The sequence below is a fragment of the Empidonax traillii genome, unplaced genomic scaffold (genome assembly GCF_003031625.1).
Source record: "Empidonax traillii isolate 1590-97213 ecotype Southwest subspecies unplaced genomic scaffold, ASM303162v1 scaffold132:size1788729, whole genome shotgun sequence".
In the NCBI taxonomy this organism is placed as follows: Eukaryota; Metazoa; Chordata; class Aves; order Passeriformes; family Tyrannidae; genus Empidonax; species Empidonax traillii.
Window position 1 is genome coordinate 1,596,651 of NW_020955325.1, and position 22,847 is coordinate 1,619,497.

General features: G+C 40.5%; 1 protein-coding gene and 1 long non-coding RNA gene across 3 annotated transcripts in view; one reads left to right on the forward strand and one right to left on the reverse strand.

Annotated features, from left to right (window-relative positions):
* Positions 1-22,847, forward strand: part of NRXN3 (neurexin 3) — a 744,047-nt gene that overhangs the window by 604,668 nt on the left and 116,532 nt on the right. The gene's annotated exons all lie outside the window — the stretch shown is intronic.
* LOC114057418 lies at positions 347-10,481 on the reverse strand. 2 transcript variants are annotated; one of them, XR_003571221.1, is made up of 4 exons: positions 10,368-10,481; positions 9,102-9,267; positions 8,619-8,725; positions 347-469 (listed from the first exon to the last, which is right to left on the reverse strand). It is a non-coding gene; the product is annotated as an uncharacterized LOC114057418 (long non-coding RNA). The 2 variants fall into 2 exon arrangements; XR_003571220.1 differs by lacking the exon at positions 9,102-9,267.

Here is a 22,847-nt window from a genome sequence, read left to right on the forward strand (position 1 = left end):
AAAGGAAAGAGTACAAAAGTACAAAAATTCTTACCCCAAATATTGCTTGGATGTAGCTGTTCTAAGCAGCAGTGGAAGTCTTTATTATAAACTATATTCTCTGGGTTTGTTGCAAATTTACAGATTTATGACATTATAACAGTTGAATAATTTGCCCCATTTCATGTTACACTTCCATCAGCTGGGACACTTCAGCACAGCAGCATCTCCTCACACTATTATACTTTGGTATTTTCAATTAGGGTAGTGATTCAAGTTCATATATTCCTTCTACATAGAAACTAGTCTGTGGGGACTTGTCTTGAGGCTATTATTCAGACTGAGCACCCAAAAGCTTGACCTGGTACCCATTACAGAGGAGGGTTAGGAGCAGAACAGCTGTAGCTGGGCTTCCTGGAACAACTGGATTTCGCCAGCACACTTACATAACCTTAACCTTGCATCCTCTAATGGCAGGCATCTTCAAGAGCTGAAGTAACAGCAATGATCTCCCCTAGGGGCTTAAGCAGGTCACGAATTTCCTGCTGCAATGAGAAATAGGCAGTCTGAAGTGACAGACCTTGTCCGAGCATACTCTAATAAGAACTGCTTCTGAGAGGAGAGGTTGAAGTGCAGCAGCAAGGTGCTGTGGGGAATTGGTAGTGAACAATGAAAAATACTTGGAAGGGCAAATACTCTTATATCTTTTTCAGCACTGCGAAAAGGAGCTGTTGAGACAAGGAGAGCTGCTCAGCCCAGCAACATTCCCCCCAGCTCCGCTTTCTGTCTGAAAGCTTTGAGAAGTTTATGGAAGAGCATCTAGCAGTATCTAACAGGGAATTAGGCAGGGATGCTCACAGAAAAAGGATCAGGAGATGGGCCTTCATAATTGAAACAGAAAGATAAGGAAATATATACACAACAGAAGAGTGGCAGAAAGGGAGCTCTGAGAATAGGCTTATGAGCCAGAGGCTCAAATTTGATTTCTCACATCTTGTTCTGTGGTTAAGTCACATCACTCATCTGTCCGATTTTTCTTATCTGTATAATGGGGGACATATTACAGATCTCTGTTAAAGAGGAGGTCTGAGAATTAATAGACGCTGATAGAGTGCTTGGAAGATTGGTATTACCACAGCAAACAGTAACTCCTTTGACTCATTTATGGTCTTATTACCACCAAATGCCTCTTTGGCTTCCTGTCATTTTAACTAAGCCTCCTTCTGATCCTATTAAACACCAAGGGGAAGTTCCTCAGCTAGTGTCAGTTGTCACAGCCCCATTGACTTCAATTATTTCTCTTGCACAACATATTTCATCCGAAGCACTTCAAGAATTTGAGAGATATTGGCCAATTAAGCATCACAACCTCTACGGGAGGTACAGAGTCATACCACAGTTAGAGAAACTTAGAAAGGAAAGGTTAATCAACTTACCCAAGGTCAGGAAGAAAGCTTAGCAGAGATAAGAAAAATGGACAAGAGTTGTGCTCATAATTCTGGGCATTGCCTTGGCCAGGTTTTGCTCCTTGTATCACAGTGGATCTGAAGCCAGTGTTCCAAGCTCTGCCTTTTTCAGATTCTTACTGGTATGAGACACAGCAGAGACTCGCTTCCTTTTCACACTGTCATGCCCTTTCAGTTTTTATAATTCTCATTTTATTAGAGGTATCGTAGGAAAAGAATTATGGAGACTACATATATAAAGGCTGATTCCTCAGCTAGTATAAATTAGAAAGATTTCCCAAAGGCAATGGGAATACGAGCACATATACCTGAGGATCTGGTCCCAAGGGCTTATTTCTGACAGAGTATGGCTATAAGATACCTAGGGATTTTCAGCCTCCAGGCACTTAGGCAGAGGCTTTCTGAAGCTGTGGGAGGCTAAACTGCCTACTGGTGATTGCTTTTTCAGTATATTGCAAGCCAGGACTTTATCAGCATATGTGCAAATGATTCTCAGTAAGCTCTTTTGTGCCCTTATGCCTGCTAAAAGTCCAAAATGGCTGCATCAAATGGCAGTATTTAGAATAGCTCCAAGTGGAAATACTTCAAATATCCACAGTAACTCTGCTGTTTCTGAGATGGGAATTATGTGGGGGGTTTTTTTCCCAATGTAAGGAGTGTTTGTGCAACTTCAGCATTTTTTTTCTGCAAATTTATATCCTCTTTCAGAGAAACCAGTGAATGCTGTGATAGTAGAGTTTAAAGTATACATAGCCAGCAGACAGACATGAGGAGAGGCAAGGAATAACTCCACAAGTGCAGTTCTTAATTATATTTATAGATTTAAGTCCCAAATCAACTCGTTGTTTGGTTTTTTTAAAAAGCAAAACCAACCAAAGCCAGGCGCCCTCACCATGTGAAATCTGCTGTTTTGATGCAGTGCTCGTAGCACTCAGCTAGGAAATAATAATATGTCATTTGGTTTTTAGTTTTTAAAAACTATAAGCAAGTTGAAGAGGAAAGCCTATCAGAGCTGCAACAAGCTAATTGTATTTATAAGCTTAAGATCTTAATTTCCTGGAGCAGCTTTAAATGCTGATAGTGTGCTGTTTTTGGACACTGAGTTAAGACAGTTTATATCAATATTCCAGCTATTTCTTACTTGGGTAAAGAATAACTGAATGTGCTGTTTGCATACTTGGGAAAATACAACCCTATCTCTATAAAGTCCATGGAAATACTTATATTGAAGTAAATATATATAGATGTGTTTGTACACACATTCAAGTAAGTGCTGGTCAAAGTCAGATCTAAGAACTCATAGGAGCACTGGGGGAAGAGCTGAGGTGTGTTGAAAGGGAAGCAAGGGAGGATAGGGCAGCTCAGAAACTCAAATTGATTACCTGTGTAATTCTCTTTCTGCTCCTCCACACACACGTACTTCACAGCTAGAACTAGTACTTTTTTTAAAAAAACACTGCCTAAAATCCTGAACATTTTTTTTCTTCATCCTTATGCTAAGGTTTAACATTACCTTGGGCCAGACCTTCCTGACCTTGTCACCAAACATATCTTGATATAAAAACACTTGGTCAGGACTCTTACACTTATGAGAAGAGATGAAGCTATGAAAAGGATAAGGCTCCAACATTCAACTCCAGGCTGCAAAAACTACTTTTTCACTTCTCCCACATTGAAAGTATGCTCCCTAGGAAAAGGAAAGGGAAATTCACACACATTAGGTCAGTAGCCACATATGAGCTATGCATTTGGTCTTCAAGAAAACTTATATCAGACATATGCTCCCTCCTGGAAATTTCTATCACCTGTGCTGTCCCATTCCATGTTAGCCAAGGTTTTTTCTGTTGCCATGGGAAACAGAGGTCTTGATTGGGAGGAGAAGGGAAACCAGCAAAGGAGAAATCTGGAACTTGTCCTATATGCTTGATAAATCCAAACAATGTCTTGGAAAATGTTGCCTGACTCTTTGGAGGTGCTGACTGCTTAAGAAGGTAATGGTGTACCATGGATGAGAAAAGTCCCTGTCCTCCAAAAAGTGAGCACAGAGTGGCTTCAGATGTTCCCCATCCCCAGCAAATGTGCAAAAGTGCCAGCATCCCTCTTAAGGGGAATAGAGCTAAGAGCAAATACAGATTAGAAAGTGCCAAAATACTTTATTGTTAGGTGTAAAACCTGTTTCTATTGACAAGTGCGAGCAGTCTTTACTGTTCTCAGTTAACAGGACCCTAGGGACTTCCTCTTCACAGAAGGAATTAAAAAAAAAAAAAAAAAAAAAAAAAAAAAAAACAAAACCAAGAGAAAACATTTATGTACAAGCTAATACTTTTTGCTAGAGCTTGCACAGTTAAGCACAGACCGGCTACAGAACACTGAAAGACCAACTTTACTTTTACATGGCATTTTGGAGTCTAAGAGCATTCCTTTTGCATCATTATCTCAAAGACTTAGAACCACTTGGTCCATCTGAGTCCATAAGGAAGACATTAAATGGATATGTACTGTGTGAGTAGACAGGGTCTTACTATCACAAGCCTGCTGGGGTTCTGTGAACACAAAAATAAGACATTTTGGACTAATGAAAGCCAATGCAACATCACTTCCTCAGCTTCCCCTTGTACAGTCAGCGCCTCAGAGTTAAGTTCTGTATTTATTTATGGAAATTTTGGCATGAGACTTGACAATCTTCCCATGCTTGAGACCATGAGAGTCAAAATCTTTCTAGCATTCCAGCTGTGGACTTGTGTAGAGGTTTGCTTCCAGAAAATAGCATTCCTCCCCTTCTACATTTTGGGAAAGAGAGAAACATCAAGACTTGGGTAGCTTGCAGTGGGCTGCTGCCAGTTGAAGGGGGTGCTCTCTTGAAATTACTGGCCTCCAATACATCTTTGTAAAAATGATAAGGATGCACCCCTAAAAGAATTTCTGTATGATCATAGGCTCTACAGTAATTCGGGGTTTTCTTTTCCTGGCAAGGTCCTGCTAGAAAGGCTATAGATAAGGAAGGAACACTTTTCTTCTAAAACAGTTATTTTCATCCTCAGTATTGCTACTGTGTTTTTACAGGTGTCTATCTACCTATGCTTCAGGGTGTCTTTCTAGGTCCTTGCATAGAGAGCTTACAAGTAATTGTTGCTGTGGCTGGCCTCTCCAAAACCATGGTCTCTTGCATATCCCCAGCCCAGAAGAGAGTATTTAGGACTTCTGCTGATCATGGGTTGTTCTCTGGTGGAAAGGAGTATCCTGTCCATCTTGTTCCTGTTTCAGCTGCTGTTATCAACGTCATACTTGATTATGTATCAAAGCTTCTGAAAATACACACTGTATGCAGAAACAAGAGGATGTGAGGGTCATGCTGCATGACCTGGTGGGGTATACAGAAGAGGCAAGCATTATCTCTAAGGGTAATTCTCAGAAGAAATCTCTCTGTTCAGGTAATATTTTTTTGGTCAGGGAGAAAGAATTCTATTGCAATTGTGTCACCTGGCTGGCTCAGTGTTACTTCTGACATTTATGTAATATACAAATATAGTTCTCACTATCACATCTTCCAGCTCTAAAGAAATGTTAAAATGTGTAAAAGCTATGATGTTACCATCGTTTTTGATGATAGCATTAAACAGTGTATGAAACCATACCCTTTGGTGTACAATTCATACCTCTTAGCCTGAAGGTGCATTTCTTATTAAAATGTCTCAGATCCACATATTGTGAAATGATATCCAATGAATTCTCCTTCTTTATTTATGTATTTAAAAGAAGTTGGTAAGGGATTTGGGGAAACAGATGAATTTACTATCTGGTAATAATGTAACATCATAAAAGTTACAGTGCTTATTATGAGAGTTATTTTCTAAGAGTTTTTTAGGCATTTCATTCAAATTCGTTTTGAAATGAACACTTTTTCAGATGGACTAAAAACTGTCTGAATGTCCCCAGGGCACCATGTTGAGTTGCACATAAGGGGACAGTAGAGTTGGAGGGTGCTTTAGAAAAGATTGGGATGCAAGATTTTTTTTTTTTTTTGCTTCCAGTTAAAATAACCAAGGTTTATAGAACTAAGAGTTTTGATTACCTCAGTTTAAATGATTTGAAACAGTTTTAAAACTGATTGCAGAGGGTGCTAATCACTGTTTTCCTGAAACTCAGTTTCCTGTAAGCATTCTCAGTTTAACACCCAAATATTGAGGTACCTAACACCAAACTACAGTAACAAATCAGTCTGGCTGAACAGCTGCAGTGCTAATGTGGAAAGGGGTTAAATAATAGTCATCTGTTCCACTGTCAAACTGGGAGAGATTGCGAGCCCCAGGGGAAAAAAAACCCCAGACAATAAGACAAATGTTCTGGGTTGGTGGATTTGCCAGAAGAGTTACTTGCAGAGCTTACATTAACAAGTTTATATCTTCTGCCAGTGTAGGACACAGGTAGCCAATTAGCTGTACTGGGAAAAATTACCTTTCTTCTTGGTATAATTTTATCTGTAACTAAGAGATTTTCCTCAGAAAACCTACCTTGTCTACCTTTGCAGAGGTAGGCAAGGGGTGAATAATTCACCCACCCAGAACCATACAGGGTTAATTTATTGTGTGAGCTCTTCCATGCTCAAGTTCCAGCAGTGCCCAAAGAGCTGCCTGCTCAGAGCATCATCATGGATTTGTTCCCTGAGTATTTTTGCCCTGAATGATCTGGCCCTTACCAGGCATGCGTGCAGTACAAAAAGTGGCTCAATTTTTAATATGGGGGTTTTTTTTGGCCATTCTATTTCCTTCTTTTAAAAATCACTTCTTTTTATTTAATTTAAAAGTTTAACAGAATAGGATTTTGGCTTCTAAAGGTCTAGACTTCTAGGATGTAGCTGACAGTCTCCTCATCCCATTATCTGTTCTCTCTTTTTTCTTTTGCTTTCTGTTCTTTTTCGGCACTGAAAATGTAATCAAAGTCACTGAGGCCCCAATGGACCTCAACTTGTTGATTAAAATTGAATAAACTAGACAAATTCTGGTGGGAATGGAAGGCATTTATGATGACTACCTGGCATTTTTCTCTGCCCTTTTTTATGTACTTGTCACTGTATTTTCCCACATCAATCTCATAAAACATTCTTTTGCTCATGCTTGAAATATTGATATTATCCTACAGCAAAGATAAAAGCACATCACAGAGCAATATGGCTTGGTGATAGAATTATCTGTAATACACAGAAATCTCTACTGATGTTTAGGGCTGGCATGGTATTAAACACATTACTTTTGCTGACAGGCATTTTCATTTCCTTGCATCATGCAGGTAGGGGAATTTGAAGGAAATCTAGTTTTCAGTTCTGGATTTGTTCAATAAAAAATGTAAAACAGAAATGCCAGTGGATATCATAGCATCTCTTTAAATCAAAAGGAACTCACTGAAAGTCTAAGTTTCAGAGAAGGCTATGTGTTTTTATGTGTTTATTATATGTTTGTATGGCTGTATTTACAAATCTATCTGTGTAAATATTTATATAAACAACAGAGCTGTTTCACGTATACCAAATCTGAAAGGGCTGGGGACAATCCAAAATCAAGTAGTTAAAAATTAGTGTCAATGAACCTTGTGCTTATTTGGTCTTCATAATGTGATTTTTTGTAACATCTTTACTCATTATTTCTCCTGTATGAATATTTGTGTTCCAGTTCCTAACTTGAGATCCTCTAGCTGGGATGGAAACAATATTGAGCCCTGAAAAGAGGAGTTAAGTCAGCACTTCAAAAGTGTAAGGTGCCATGAGGTGCTAAGCGCTCTGTGTAATCAGAATCTGCAATCTGAAATTACACATTCAGTACTAGTGGACATTTTGACTTAATTTCCCTATTCCTGAACTCAGCATTTGTAAAATGAGCCTATCACCTGAGAAAGGTGTTGTCCAAAATAATTAGCTTTTGCAGAACAGTCCAGTGCTATGCTGAGTGGCACCACAGAAAAGCCCCTGTGGAAATAAATTACTCTTCAGAGCAGGATTGCTATAGCATGCAGGAGAAGTAGCCACAAACGGAGGAATGAAGATAAAACATAGGATCAAGTAACAGCACCTTCAACAGTATTATTCTTCCTGTGCATGAGAGAAAGCTCACATCAAAAAACAGCAGCGTGTGATTCTGTAATTAGAGGACTTCATAGAAACATACACACATGAAACCCAGGGACTGCTTTTATGCTCTATTTGTCAAAAAAATCAACAATATTAAAAATTAAATTTATTTCTGTTGGTAGGACGGGAGAGAATCTGATCTAGTGGCTGGGGCAGAGATGACCCCCACCCTGTCAATGGTCTATTTTGTCACTGCCTCGGTCTGTTAAGTTGGAGGTAATTAATGCTTCTTTTCTATGTACATTCTGAAAGTAAATTCCTTTGGAATAGTTTGATACTATACATTGTCCAAATAAAAATATTCCTTTGTAGTGCACAATATTTGTGTAGTTGCAGATTTTGGAATAGGATTTTGTATGTTTTCAGGGTTATGCATTTGCTGTAGAATAAAACTGAGTGTTCTGCTGTTGTACTGAATAGGCCCAGAGCTGATCAGAGCATGCTGAGGTTTTTGTACACCTCTTGCTTTAGGGAGAATGCATCTTCTGCAGTCTAGAAGTTAGTAGCTTTGGAGCACAAGAATGAAGTCTCTTCTCCTGCTACACAGCTGGGTATTTTGCATGAATCTGACATAAATTATTAACAAGCAAACCCTAATTTTTCTGTAACTGATGAGGGAGGGATTTACCAAACTTTTGAAAACTGAGCTGAATATAACCAAATATTTGTTTATGCCAGTATTTGTGTCTGCAATGGAGTTTGTTAATAGGCCAAATTAGTGAGCATACAGAAAATGAGATATCACTGCTACCACCTAATCAGACAGTTTTGCCAAGAAAAGTATAATTTTACCTGAATATCTGGCACAACTGACACAAAATTTGTGCTGATCCCTAACCTTTGCTTGCAGTAGGCCTTCTCATTGTTAGCAGGATGGAAACTGCATTTAGTATGTGACTTACTGTAAATGCATACTCCTTGCTTGAGGATATAGTGGAGGTGAATTATATGTGGGCTGCTGGGTTCACACTGGCTTGGGGTTCTTTTGTAGCTCGTTTTGTAGGGGAACTGCTGAGGTCAGACTACAGAGGGTTTTTGTAATTTAGTCTTACCTGCCGGATATGACCTCGACTTTTCTCTCAGGTCTAAGGATTGACAGAAAAAAATCCCAACATCTTCCACTCATCAAGAAGTCAAACATATTTGATCTGGTTAATTCCTAGAGGCTAAGAAAATACATGTAATTTTACAGAGCTCCTTTTAGAGCAGAAGTACCAAAAGAAGGCCTGTTGTCAGCATTTTTGGCTAGACTTGAACCTCCTGCCTTTTGAGATCTGTGGGAGAAACAGTTACTTTTCTCAAGTAGCACTGAACCAATGTAAAGACCTGTCCAAAAAGAACAAGCCAGCTTATCTCCAGCCATCCCCTTGAACGTGCCAGCCATTAAGCCAATATATGAATATCTACATAGAAACACACCCTGTAAGTGAAGGTTGATCTTTTGCAGTGGAATTACATTGCCTTTTACGTTACTCTTGGTCTCTGTAATGTTCAGGTCGCTGCTATTGAGCGTGTTTCTTTGTGTGGCAATTTACGTTGTGTGCAGAGCTCCGGGGCACAGCGTGAGGGATCATAGGGCTGTAAGTTGCGCAAAGCCTCTGTGTACATCCATCATTTTCAAGGCAGCAGGGAAGCTCATTCTTTTTGCCGGCTTTAGCTGTGGGAGCTTGGATGTGCCTCCCCCTTGGAGCTCCTGTTGGACTGCCACACAGGGAATATTCTGCTTTCAGTGCATCCATTCTGCAGCTGGCTGGCAGAGCACCAAGCTTGCAAGAGGGCACAAGAGAAAGCATAACCCTCTTTAAAACTACTCAGGCTCATCAGCAGACTTTGGTATTGCAAAAGAGGAGAGGTGACATAGTTTCATAGTTTGTCCTTATGCAAATAAGATGCCAGCAGCAAGAGTGAAAGGAACTATTTCCTAAAATTGAGACATGCTGCAAGCAGCAAGGTAAAGTGATGCGGTTATGCATCCACTACTCATGTTCCTTGTCCTATTGTAGCCCATGAAACAGGGAGACAAGGAAGAAAAAAACAAAAGGGAAAGAAGCAGGAGAGGGGAGACCAAGGAAGTAAGTAAAATTCCCAGGGAGATGAGTAGCTTTAGGAAAGCTAAGGCAATGCAAGGGAGAGCACTGTTGCCTACCCAAGTTTTACCTAGATGAGAATGCTAGTAACTAGCAGTGGGGCCAAAAAGCTACTCTACTGTAGCTTTTCATTTTCTCACCCCAAAGGCAAATAAATGCATTTTTAAATGATCACAGCAGTTAAACACTGCTCCAGTGAAGTAACATTCTATTACATCTGCCTAGAAAACACCTGGGTTTGCCTCTGCAGAACAAGAGATTTTGAAATGTTCACTGATCAAGAATCCTGGTTGGTTTTTAAATGTTAAATACTTTTTTATTGCTAGTGCATAATTTAATTTGAGGCCACTTGTGGTTGATGTGTATCTAAAAATCTGATCTCCTGCAGGCACATAGTGTCATTGCATCTGCTCATTTAAGTTTTCTGAAAAGACATTTTCTATCTACTACAGATTAAAGCAGCCCCGCAACCCCCACTGTTCCTCTCTCCTTACCCAAATACAAAAGAAAAAGGCAAATAAAAGAAACACTATTATATTTAAAAAAAAAAAATAAAAAAAAAAAAAGCACTCTTGTTGCATGTAAGGGGCCAGCTCTGAGATTTAGACCTCAGAGGATGATAGTTTTACTAGTCTGAGCTTCTGGATTGGAATGGCCCACATTCCTGCTTGGGAAAAGGCAAGACTGTGGCTGATCGTGAAAAAGGAGAATTACTTCTGTGAGATTTCATTTTTTCAGTATAGAAGGTCTCTCTTGAGTTGGGTTTTGGAAGGAGGCTGAGAATGGGTCAGGTTGCAGTAGAATCACATGCATGGGTAGCTTGCAGGAGGTTCCTTTGCAGTGTGTCCAAGGTTCCCCTTCTGTGATGTCAGGTCTCTTAAATTCGGTATCTGACTCTGCTCTTATGGGTTGAGTTATAGCAGTCCTGTAGATTATATGCAATTTCTGTGTTCTTGTAAATTGTATGATAACTTGAAGAGTAAGTTGTTTTTTATTAAATGCCATACCATTTTGGGACCACACGTCTCACTTGACAGTGGTGCAGGACAATGTAATGCATTAACACAGTTCTGCTCCTACTGCTGCATAGTAACATCATCTTGCAGCATGTTTTGTTGAACAGGCTACACAATGTGATAATTTCTTTGAGCCCTATACTTGGCTGCAGAATCAAATGGGATGCTTCTCCTGACATCTTTCTGGTACGACCAGAAATACAATCTATAGTCCAGAGCTTTTTAAGTGAGAACACCAAGGAATGAGCCAGACTGAGGAGATAGGACTGACCTTTGAGATGATGAAATAGCTATGGTTGGTTGTGCCAAAAGGGAAGTAGCTGATTCATTGAGGCCACTAAGCACAGCTGGAATCTGCAGTTCTTCCTAATTCTCCTGTTTGTAGACTAGCCAGTGCTGTCTGCCCTCACCTGTTACCACACAGGTCCGTAGTGATTGACCATACCACCCATCTTTCTCAGCATGCCATTTCTACCAGTCATATCTACATGAGCACTAGTGTCGAAGCTTGAGCTGTTACCACTCACCCCTTTTAAATGAAGTTGTCATAGCTGCCCTGTCTGTGGCAGGTCTAGCATTTTGCCTCAGCACTGCCTTTTCCATGGTGGTGCTGCAGTTGCTGAGGTCAGAGCTCTTGAGGAATAGTCACTGTCTTTAGGTTCATGCTAGTAGAAAAGAGCCAAAGCAATTAATATGCTTCAGATGCATTAAAAAAAATAAAAGTGAGGGAGCATTTATGTTCTGTCGCAGAAGGCCCCGTAGGTCTACTAATGCCCTGGTTGAAAGAGTTTTCATCCTTGTATTTACCCTTCTTCCTGGCTTCTATAGACAAAGCCATACCATGCACTATTGTGTGTGATGCTCCAGGAGAACACTATGAGCTCTGCTGTGGGTCCTTACATTTGGCTGACCCCAGAAATGGTGAAAGGCAGTGGTCTTAGAGAGTGTGCACCTTTTTTAATAAAAAAAACCCAAAGCAAATAACAACAACAACAACAACAAAAGCCACCAACCCCCCCCCAAAAAACCACCACCAAACCAGAAAAATAAAAAAAGAGCAATCTATTTTAGATATGGGAGAGAAAAACATTTGGAAAGCTTTTCACTTAACAAGGCTCTTCTGTGACATTTAGACGCATTTATACAAGTTAAAAATGAATTTGGCACCTTCCCACCTGACTCTTCAGGCTTAGAAGAGAAAAAGCAACTAAAAAGACAAGATTACTTGATATGTTGCTTTGTTTTGTTCACATGAAGTGTTGTGCCCGTTGATGCTGGCTGAGTACTATTGCAGCCCACAAAGGGCCTTGACAGTGGAGTCATATTCAGTCACATCCAGGGCTTGCTTTCTAATGAGGAAAGATAATTATCGTGCCAATCTCTGATTGCCTTTTACAAGGCACATTTAATCTGAGGGAAGATAGGAGCATCTTTTGTCTCTTACAGACTTGAGAGCAGGGCCAGCAGGTGTAACAGGGTAATCACTCTGAAGGATTTGTTCATTATTTCCCAGAAAGAGGGGAAAAGTCTTCATGTCACTGTCTCTTCTGTCTTCCCTGCTCTTGAGTTCAAATTGTGCAGTTTGATCGTGGTGGCCCCACTTCTCCAAGCACCTTTATATCCTATCAAAAGCTCACTTGACAAGCACTTATTACTGGTTAGACAGCCAAGTAGTCTCCCTCCATTCCCTGCCCCTTTCTCTTTAGAAGAGAAAATTTGCACTGTGCTTTGATGGGAACCTGACGATGTGCCGTGTGCTCTGAGGCACGTACTCCCTTGGCTGTAGAGCAGTGTGGCCATGATTGTATGCCTGCATACATTTTTGTACATTATAAATGACCTCCACAAATGTGCATACTACCTATCTGGGTTCATATGCATGAATGTGTGTGTGTCTTTTCTTTGAAACACTCAAATGCCCATTCCAGGGGAGTATAGAGATGAGCTTTTGCTCTGGGAGATGTTGTCATTTACGTACTTGAGTGCACACATGTCTACAAATGTAAGGCTTCTGATTATATGGGAACTCTAAGACTACAGGGCCAGCTGTAATTTCAAGAATTGTCTTGAGAATTCACTTGCTGGCTTAGCTATGAGCATGGAAAACTCTTTGAAGGAAATGGAAGGGTACAAACCTCACAAGCCTTCAGTTATATGATATCTGCAGTTTATAACTGCATTGGTTTATATATAGTTCAAGATCTTATTCTTGTATAATACTAGGTCAAGACCAGTATATCTTGACACCATAGTCCACTGAATAGCAATTTTTCTTGGATTGTAGCAAGGTCCAGCAATGCGGAAGGAAAGCACTCTGACCTCTTTTGATTCATTCACAGTATCCCTGGCAACACAAATTTCTCTAAACACAGGATGAGAGACTAAAATCACACTTTTGGTTCGGAGGGGAGAAAACTGTGAGTAAATCTTATTGATCCATATCCCAGTGTCCAGCTGCTGAAACAACTGTTAAAACAGGTGTGTCTAATTTTAGCTTTTGAAACAGCTGGGCAAAGTGTTGGCCGTGTTTCAGTAACTTTTGCTTAAAGAGAAGGCAGGTGGCATTCTCTGAACATGCTGCTATTGATTTAGAAAGACCTATTAATATCAGTGAGTCAACTTAACTTAATTCTCTCAACCTGCTAACAAGAGCATTTTGGAAAGGACTGGAGAAGAATGACAGGGTACCTTGAATAAACCAAAAGGGAAAGAGATTGCAGTGTGTGTGTTCTAGCAACAGCAATTTAATCAGTTTAGATGCATCTGTGCTACCTGTCACTTTGCTGGCTGTTTGTATTTCTTTTGTCTGGGTGACCTGAGGCATATATGTCCTAGATGTATTTTTTTGAATGAAGGCATACTCCACTGAAGTAAAGATTACACATGAACATGAATAGAGTGGCATGTGTGTGAGAGAGAATGTTAAAAAAGCCAACAACAAACCTGCTCTGAGTGTTTTGTGGTTTTTGTTGCAAAATTAAGCATTCAAAATTGAGGCATGCTGGAAAACCATGTAACATCTTCCACTTTCTGCATTCTTTCAAGTCTTTAATTATAGGATCAGGATCATTTTATTGTGGACTCCCTGTTAGTAAGACAGAAACAATCATAAAGTGAAACACATCTATATAGCTAGAAAATTCTGTAGTTTGGGAAACCCCTATTTTAGTTGATATAAAAATTGTCTGTTGAATAATGAAGAGGGAGGCAGGGAGTTAGTAATTAAAGAACTCAAATGCTCTGAGTTGTATTCCTAGCTCTGAAGTATGTTCTAGAGTGATACATTTTTCATAAAAAACATTATGTTATAGAAGTGAGTGCAGAAATAATTGATTGTTATCAGTGTATATTTTATATTGATTTCTTTGTGTCCCCGAGAACAATGGCTTTGAAAGCTGATTGCTATGTGTAGTGGACTGTGAATGCCTCTCAGAAAAAAAAAAAAATGGAAAGAAGAAGAGGGGGTAGAGAGAAGATATTTTTAAAAAGAGGCATGCTGTCATGTTCTTTAGCAGCATCTGATTGTGCTAAGGAGGGTATAAGTAGTATCTATCTCCTCCAGATGTCAGCTATTTAGAGAGACACACGCCAGAAGTTCTGTGGACAACAAATGACTGAATCCCACACAGGATGCTCTTCTTGGCAAGAGAAGAGATGGGAGTGAGTGGGTGAGCCTGTGTGTGTTACTGTGCAGGATGGGGTGGGGTGGGCAATTACAAAAATGGGAGATAAGGAGAAAAATGAAGATGGATAAAGGTAAAAATACCTGCTAAATGCCACTGTCCTACTTGGATGGTGTGGGATTGTTGCCTGGTTGTCTCAGTGCTTTGTCTAGTCTGATTTTAACCCTATAAAGTATTTCACCATGATTTATGTAACCTAAGCTATGAAAAACTCTGTATGAAGATCTGGATATGTATTATTTTCAGTCTGTAACTAGCCACCTAAGAAAACCCAGTAAGGAGAGTGATTTGTTGCAACACATCTTGCTGGGGAAAAAAATCCAACCCAAACCAAAATTATTAGATCATCCTCTGTTGAAAGCAAGAAGCTTTTCATAGTTTTATTTCTTTAGATGAAAATTTTGTTAATAAGTTCTTTAAAGCTCAGTAGTATTTCTGGGGATGGGTCAAAGAGTTTCATCATGGCTAGGCTTCGCAAATGGAGATTTTAGAAGGGCTCTACCCACGCTTGCTACAAGCACACTGATGGTTAAAAAGGCCAATGCGAGATAGACAAGTCTGGTTGCAGAAGGCACAGCAGAAAGACTCCCCAGGTGATATCAATGAGACGCGATTCTTTCTGCGTTGTCTTTTCTCCTCAAGAGTGATCCTGCGTGTGTTCTCAAAAGCAGCAGCAGTGTTATAGATGGTGTGTCTCCAGGGCTCCCAATTTGAGGCCAGGGTAGACCAATGGTGGTGATCAGTATGGCCAAGGCTGAGGGATTGTTTCAGGCAGTCCTTGTATCTCCTCTTTGGGGCTCCTCTCTTGTGGCAGCCAGTGGCAAGTTCCCCATAGAGCACAATTTTAAGGAGGCGGTGGTCCTGCATCCTGAAGACGTGCCCTGCCCAATGCAGCTGTGTTCTCAGATGGGTCAAAGAGTTTCATAGAACCCACAAATAACCAGGTGGCTTTGGGGCTTCCCTCAGAGGCCACCCATTTCCTCAACAGAAGTTGGAAATACGCTGTCATACTAGTTTTGAAATTTACTTTTGTGTAATATTTTCCTCCTACCTCAAACTGCGTTAGATAATTTATTTCTCTCTCTCATGCAATTTCTATTCAGTGGTTGGCTGTGACACCAAAGGGATGTTTGTAGGTGGGGAAGAGGAGCAGTTCCTCTGCCTTTGGGTTCCAGCTGGTCTAGGTCCTATTGTCAGTGCTAGGTGAGATCTCCCATTTCTAGTGGAGAGTAATGCTTGATCAAAGTGGCACAGAATTATTCACCTTTGAAGGATTTCTTCTGGTGCTGCTATTTCTGTGACTCTTTAACTAACACATGCTTCATTAGCATATATATGTGATACAGATCTAAGATGCTGAATTACCCACCTCCCATACCACAGCCTTTGGTTCTGGTACTCCCTTTACAAAAGGGTTCTTGCAATACAGCCCATAGTGAGAAGCCAGCATCCTGCACCTTCAGCTGTTGCATTGGCTGAGACAATACTATAGTAGTGTGGAAATACAGTGTTATCTTAGTCTGTTTTTCTGGGGAAATGATGCTTCTGCAATCGCTCTGTCTGGCCATTGCCCCTTTGTTTGCCTGGCCAGCTGCCACCACATTTGACAGGAGCACTGAAGCCCCAGAGATACTGAATTCCTCGAGAATCTGTTTTTCAACCCTGCCGAGGCATAAGGGCTGGTCCACCAGCTGCTAGGCTTGCAGCTTGCAGCTCCAAACCTGCCACAACACAGACCGCTGTTTCCTCACCCAAAGCAAGACATGAGAAGGAAAAGAAATGAAAGGTGTTACAGCAGTGTAAGGAAATATGACAAAAATTTAGGCACATAAGAGAAGGGAGTGTGAGAGAATGCAGGGGGGAACTGAGGGTCATGTGGTGACATTATGGTGAGTAGGGGAGGGCACACATAACACAACAAAGGGGAAACATAAAGCCTCATTTCCTACTCACTTATTTCTGTAGTTCTGCTTCTTGTAGAACATACATTTTTTCAGGGAGCCAGGAATATCAGATGCCCTCTTTTTATCTGCCTGCTGCCACATTTCAGGTGATAACATCTAGTGTAGGGGCCAGTAGTGGATAAGTAGCATCTGAAAAGGTGTTATAAGTAGCAAGAAAAGGTATTATACAGAGCACCTGTGTATCTGTTTATTCTGTTGATCACATACTGCTTTATGCCTCTTTAGGGTTTTTTTGGTAGCTTGGGCTGTCACAGAATAGCTACCTTCAGATTTCTGTGCAGGAGGAGATCAGAAGGAGATACAGAGATGAAGACAGCAACAAAATGACTCACAGTTAGTCATTCTGAAGACCACTCACATTTCATTCCCCCTCACAGTACCTTACCATAATTTGGCCAGTACCCTGGACAAATCAATGACAGACTGTGTGTTGCCATCCTGACAGATCATTTTTGGTGACTGATAAAAAGGAGAGGAGGGTGAAACTTGGCATCTAGTTAAAACTGTGCAGAGCTAGTTATAAATTAAGAGATGACTTAAAGGATGAATTGGTCCAGGGTGAAGATGGCTTTTGCATGACCAACTCAAAATTCAGAAGGAAGAAATAAAAAAGTGTGGTTCTTCAAGTGAGCTCCCCCTATGGGTTATACAGGTATTTCCCTATTTTCCTTTTTTTTTTTTTTTTTTTTTTGTTTCTTCTGTACTTGTCCCTGGCCAATGGTCTGATGAAGAGATAAAGAGTCTACAGAGGAGAGAGAGAAGCAGAAACGTGTGTGTCCCTGTGTGCATGCACCTGTGTTTGTATGCATCTAACAACTTTAAACATAATCTCTGCTTCCCTATCATTAGCTTTTTCCTTGGCACTTTACAATGAGTTACTGGAGTTTCCTGTCAGTCCTGTCCAGCAGATAGTACATACATACTGGTAGCAGTTTAAGCCTTATCTGTTGTGTACAGCCTATCAGTGAGGGAGAGCGCTACTCCTTCCCCTTTCTTTGTTTCCATGTCCCAATTTTCACTGCTGTCTGGTGTTTAAAGCCTTTGTACTCCTGATAACTGCACTTGCTCTGGTGGTTGCATTTGCAGCTCCAGTGGGATTTTGTTGCTGCTGGGTGCTTCCCTCTATATAAATTCCCTTTCATTTTGCTCAAAGAAAAGGATGCTGGGTAAAGGGAAGTGTTTTGTTTGAGGAAGCAGGCTTTTTGCATCCATGTGATTAGTACAAACACTCTTTGAATTGCAGGTGAGTTGGAGGATTTGGCAAGACAAGGAAACTGCTGGTGTCACAGGAGACCTGCAGTGTTGGAGAAGCTTGTGTGGGTGGAGTTTAAGACCCAGGGGAATGAAAGGACAGTAAGGTGTTTCACAAGGATAGAGGTGCTTTTAAAGGAGTTCATGCTCCTTATATTTATTTTCACTATCCTGCTTTTGTTGAGCTTCTCTGCTGGAGACCAAGTGTCCCAGTAAGGTCTCTGATCAGTTACTGCAAATGGATCTGCACTGTATTCTGCTTTCATCTGTTTGATTTTTTTTTGTGTGTGTGGGTGTGTTGTATGCCTTGAAGCCAGGGCCTCTCCTCAGTAGTATTAAATATATCAGCAGGAAACAGGTAGTTGGTGCAGTGCAACTACTCATCCCAGCGTAATGCTACAGTGACCTAAGCTGAATTTTTTGAAAGTTGCCAAACTTTTTAAAATCTAAGTGCAAAAGACTTGGGAACCCGCAAACAAGGGCTTTGCCATATATTCCATGTTACAGAGTGTAAAGCTGGAAGTAGCTACCAGGTTGCTAATATGAGCCCTTCTTCTCTGCAAGTATCACCAAGAAGTATCACCAATAAGATACATGAATTAATTGTTCTTGTGTATGCAGTGCTCATGAGACTACATCTGAAGGACTGCAACCAGTCTGGGGAATGGCACTTCAAGAAAAATGTAGATATTTGGAAAACATCTCTGGGAAACCAGTAATAATGAGCACAGTCAAAACCCCATAGATCTCTAAGGAAAAATATAGCAAATGTCCTTGTCTAGGGAGGAGTGACAGAGCAGAAGTCTTCAAATATATAAATGGTATCTGTGAAGAGGAAGGATCTTTCTTCAATGATAGGGCAAGAAATAACAGACTGCAGTATTGCAGCTGAAAACATATGTGTATATGTTGTTGGGGAATTACAGATTGCTAGGAAGGGAATGTTTAGAACACTGGTAAAACAGATCAGTTTTAAACTTTAAAACAAAACTTTACTGAACTCATTAAGTAGCAACAGACTTTATGCTAATAGTTAATTCTCAATCGTTATCATTAGTTATTGCTTTTTATATAAAACTGTTATTCTTTAATATTTATGTCCTAAATTAACTGTGACTATACAATACCATAGAGCTGACTCTCTAGAGTTAGAACTGACAGCTACAGTCCTTGATAGATTTAGCTGCAGAAGAAGAGGTGAGAAGCAGAGAAGGATGAGAGAAGTTGGAAGTGATGCTGGTTTGTTGTCTTCCATATCCAATTTCCCTTTTCATACTTGAATCTTTAATGCTATTTTCAATCTCCAAAACATGGGATCTTCATCGGCTAACAGTGCTGCTTCTCTTGTTCTTTTTTACTGCAGACATGATTCTTGTGTGTTTAGCAGGATGCCGTGTGTGTTTGCATCCTTTATGCTTATCTTGTCCTTTGTTGCAACTTTTTGTTACCTGGATGCCTCTTATGAACAACTAACTATGTCTTATTTGCCTGTTTGATGGTCATGTTGCTCACGTGCTTAGTGAAATGCTTATATATACCATCACAGCGTTGCAATATATTATATGCTGCTGTTAGTTACAATATTTTAGTATATCTGGGCACAAGGAAAGCTAATATTAATTATATCCCAATCAGTGCATTTGTAATTTAAAGGTGTCACAAGCAAATTTTTCGACTGTGGCAGATTTGTGAGAAGGAAAAAAAATTATTCTGCTGATAAAGTTGAACACTGGTGTATATTGCTATTTAGACAATATCACCAAGAGTGTTGTAGGTAAAGTTTATACTGCATTGGTGCAGAGAGATGGACTACATAGCCTCATAAGGTACCTGGCTGACTTGTCTATTATTAGCCTAGTTACTTGGAGGGGAAAACTTCATTTCAACTGTAGTTGAGAGCAACTGGACTATATACTGTGTACCACTCTGTGTAGGTTGTGTAGCACAGGCACCATATGTAAAAATGGTTGTCTCCTTTGGGTGAGAAGACTAACAGTTTTATTGTTTGTTATGCCTTAGCCAGTAATTGTTTGACACAGACCATCGGCATGGGGTCTGTCAGGATTAAAAGCAGAAGAACTCTTTCCCCCAGTGTCTTCTTTTGTCCTTCCAATTTTTAGCTTTGGCTGCTCTGACCTCTTTCTCTCCTCTTCTGCACACTGACAAGGTATACATCTTAGGAAATTACACCTACCACCAGCTCCCATGCAAGGAGGGAGCCACTGGAATCACTTTGCTCTTTGTCTGGTGGTGAGACACTTGTGTCATTGAAATATTTCCCCCCCTATATCTTTCTTTGCTTTTCTTTTAGTTCTTTTTTGTTTGTTTGTTTGGTGGTTGGGTGACCATAGCAAACACCAGTCACCTGGCAGTTATTGCTGTGAGTTGAACAGGTGATTAAAAGCAAAAGCCAGGCAAGATGATAGATGGAAGAAAGAAGAGAAGCAGAGGGGAGCCTGTGCACAGTGTGTATTAGAGAACTCGCTTTTCATTAGCACAGAATTCAGTTTAAAGGAGCAAAAGCAACAGTTTTTCCAGCTTTTTCTTTCTGTGTCAGACAAGATTTCTTTGAGTGCAAAAGGAAAATAAAAGTCTTCTTTCTGCTTTCATGGGTAAAATTAAAATAGTTCCCTATTTATCTCAGCAGATACTTTAGCTCTGTCTTTTTCTCTTTCTACTTTAGCCTTTCAGGTGCTATTTAAATTTTAGAATTCAGAACTCTTAAAAAATAGTTTCCCAACTGTTTTCTTCCACACTAAGAATTCATGACACAAATGTTATTTCTGCAGTGCTAATATTTAGCACTAGTGTATAAGGTGCTGGACTGGCAGACCTTGGAGATATAAATCTAGATCCACAGAATAGGTACAGCCAAAATTACAGTAGGCAACATACAGTAGGCAAAAAACATCCTTCTCTGTGATGCCGATGCATCTAACCTCAAGCTGCTGTGAGAGTCATTGAAGGCAAGGGATTGCAACAGTGTGTTATCCCAGGCAAGGCTCACACCTAGGCTGGAAACAGGCTGTTCACCTTCACCCTAGACTTCCCACACTGATTACAAACATAGGGAGAGCAAGGTACACATATCTTTTTGTTTCCATAAGCATAGTAGCTACTTGCATCCATAATATCAGTTGCTAGGAGTTATGCTTGAGGTGAATTTGGCTCAACATAAAATCAGGCTAATCACAGAGCATTTAGAGGAGGCTGTTATGAATGATGGAAATTAGTTTTTCAGCACATGTTAAAGGCCCCTACATTTTATACTGGTATCCTTAATGAAACACAGGTGGTAGAGGTACAGAAGTGTGAATTCTGTGACAGAAACATCAGAAAATTGAACTGCTGGGCTCTTTTCCATCACTGGTGATTCAAAAATTATCTAAGGTCAAGCAGTGGGCAACCCTGATTTTTTCAAACTTGGCCAGTCTTCTGGTTTCTCTAATCTTCCTGAGTCTGACAAACATTTGATAAAAGTCATATTGCCCAAAGTGATACAAGAAGTGGAAGTAGGTTCTGTTTCTCTTCCTGACAAGCTTTGAGCAGCTGCCATTGAGCCCAGCTTCTACTGAGAGTAAAAGAGATAGATGCAGTTCCAGCCTTCCTGGAGGAAAAAGCTATGCAGCCACATAGGATCAGTTTTCTCTTGTAAGACAAGAGTCTGCCTGTCAGCAGAGCTTGCTTAGCCCACTTTGATAAAATACCCATGGCGGGGCAGGGACTAAAGGGTTTGTGAGACAAAAGGGTAGACTGGAATAACAGAGCCTCCTCATGTTGACTGAAATAAACTAAACCTAGGCATCCTTTAGTTAATACAAAGCCCATTCATAATTACTGATCTAGTAGAGGGTCTGAAACGTGAGAAGGATCTTGTCCTAATTTCTGAGGAAGCTTTAGGAGAGAGGATGCTTCTGGTGGCCTATGCAGGTAGTCAGGGGTATTTCTGCAGGACATTCAGTGAAGGAGAATTCCCAAGGATGAAGGAGTGAACAAAAACTCTAAAGCTCAGGACTGAAAGCAGTTGGACTAGATGTGAAAACACTGTGCCAGTATATAAGCCTTTCCATTCTCTTAGGTTCGCAGACTAGCCAAAAAAAGGTACTGTTTGCTCGTAAAGCTGTTCTGACATATGTTGGCTCGTGCCTTTCCAGCAAGTCTGTAAGCTCTCCAGGGAAGGGACTCTCAGCTTGTGTTAGTTTGCATAGTGCTGAGTACACTGGATTGTCCTTTATACATTATCTAGCAAACAGGGACAATTCTAACATGTTATTGTCAGTTTGCACTAGCAAATTCTGACATTGCCTCTTTGCCAATTATAACTGATTAATACTTATCAAAACGAGATATGTTACTACATTTTTGTGCCCACCCACTGACTGTTGCTTGTTTCCACCAATGTAAGACTCTTAATGTGTCAGAAAAGTCAGAACTTCACAAGATTTTTGGCCCTTAAATTGGATGCTTGATAGAAAAGAATTTGTGTCCCAGTGGTTACTATTGCTTTTGGCTAACTTACTGCTAGCCTAGGCTAAATGGTTGTTATCAGCTTGCATTTCTCTTCTCACAAATGAACATCAAGGGTCAGATCTCCCTTCACTGATGTCAGTCTACGGGTTCTGTTGAGTTTACTCACCCTGACACAAATGAGAACAACACTAGGCTTTAGAGCTTCTGTATTAGTTGCTTGTGGTAATCGGTGGAGCTGAGCAGAAAAGAGAATAAGACCTGCCCTATGTTACTGGTAACGTCTAAGGCATATGCCTCAACTTTTGTAGGTAACTGGACTAACTGGTTGCTAAAGAAAAGTACAGAAGCTCTGAGGATGGGTGGCTCCCTGCCAACCCCCCCCCCCCACCCCGTCCCTCCAAAGATATGGAATAAAACTGAGAACTACAGAGGCTGCAGCGAGTTGGTTATACAAAGAAAAAGTACTGCATAGCAGCAGCTGCGTGCATGGTTTTCAGCCCTGTCCTGGAGCAACCCTTCCCTTTCGCTCTGGATGAGCAAACACCGATAATTCTTTGGTGCTGCTAGGTCCTGCCTCTTGAGGCTGCCTGCAGAGAGGTAGTGATGACAAGGACAGTGGGGCACCAGGGACTAGTCTCAGAGTAGTTAATTCTGCTGGCAATGCTGAGGAACTTACCAGATTTTTGGCCACTGCTGTCCCCAGCAGTATTAGAGGAACCTTGCTAAAGACAAAGGTGTCTATATGTCAATGCTAAATTCTCCACAGCATGCAATCCTCTCTGGTTTATTTTATTTTATTTAAAACTGTAT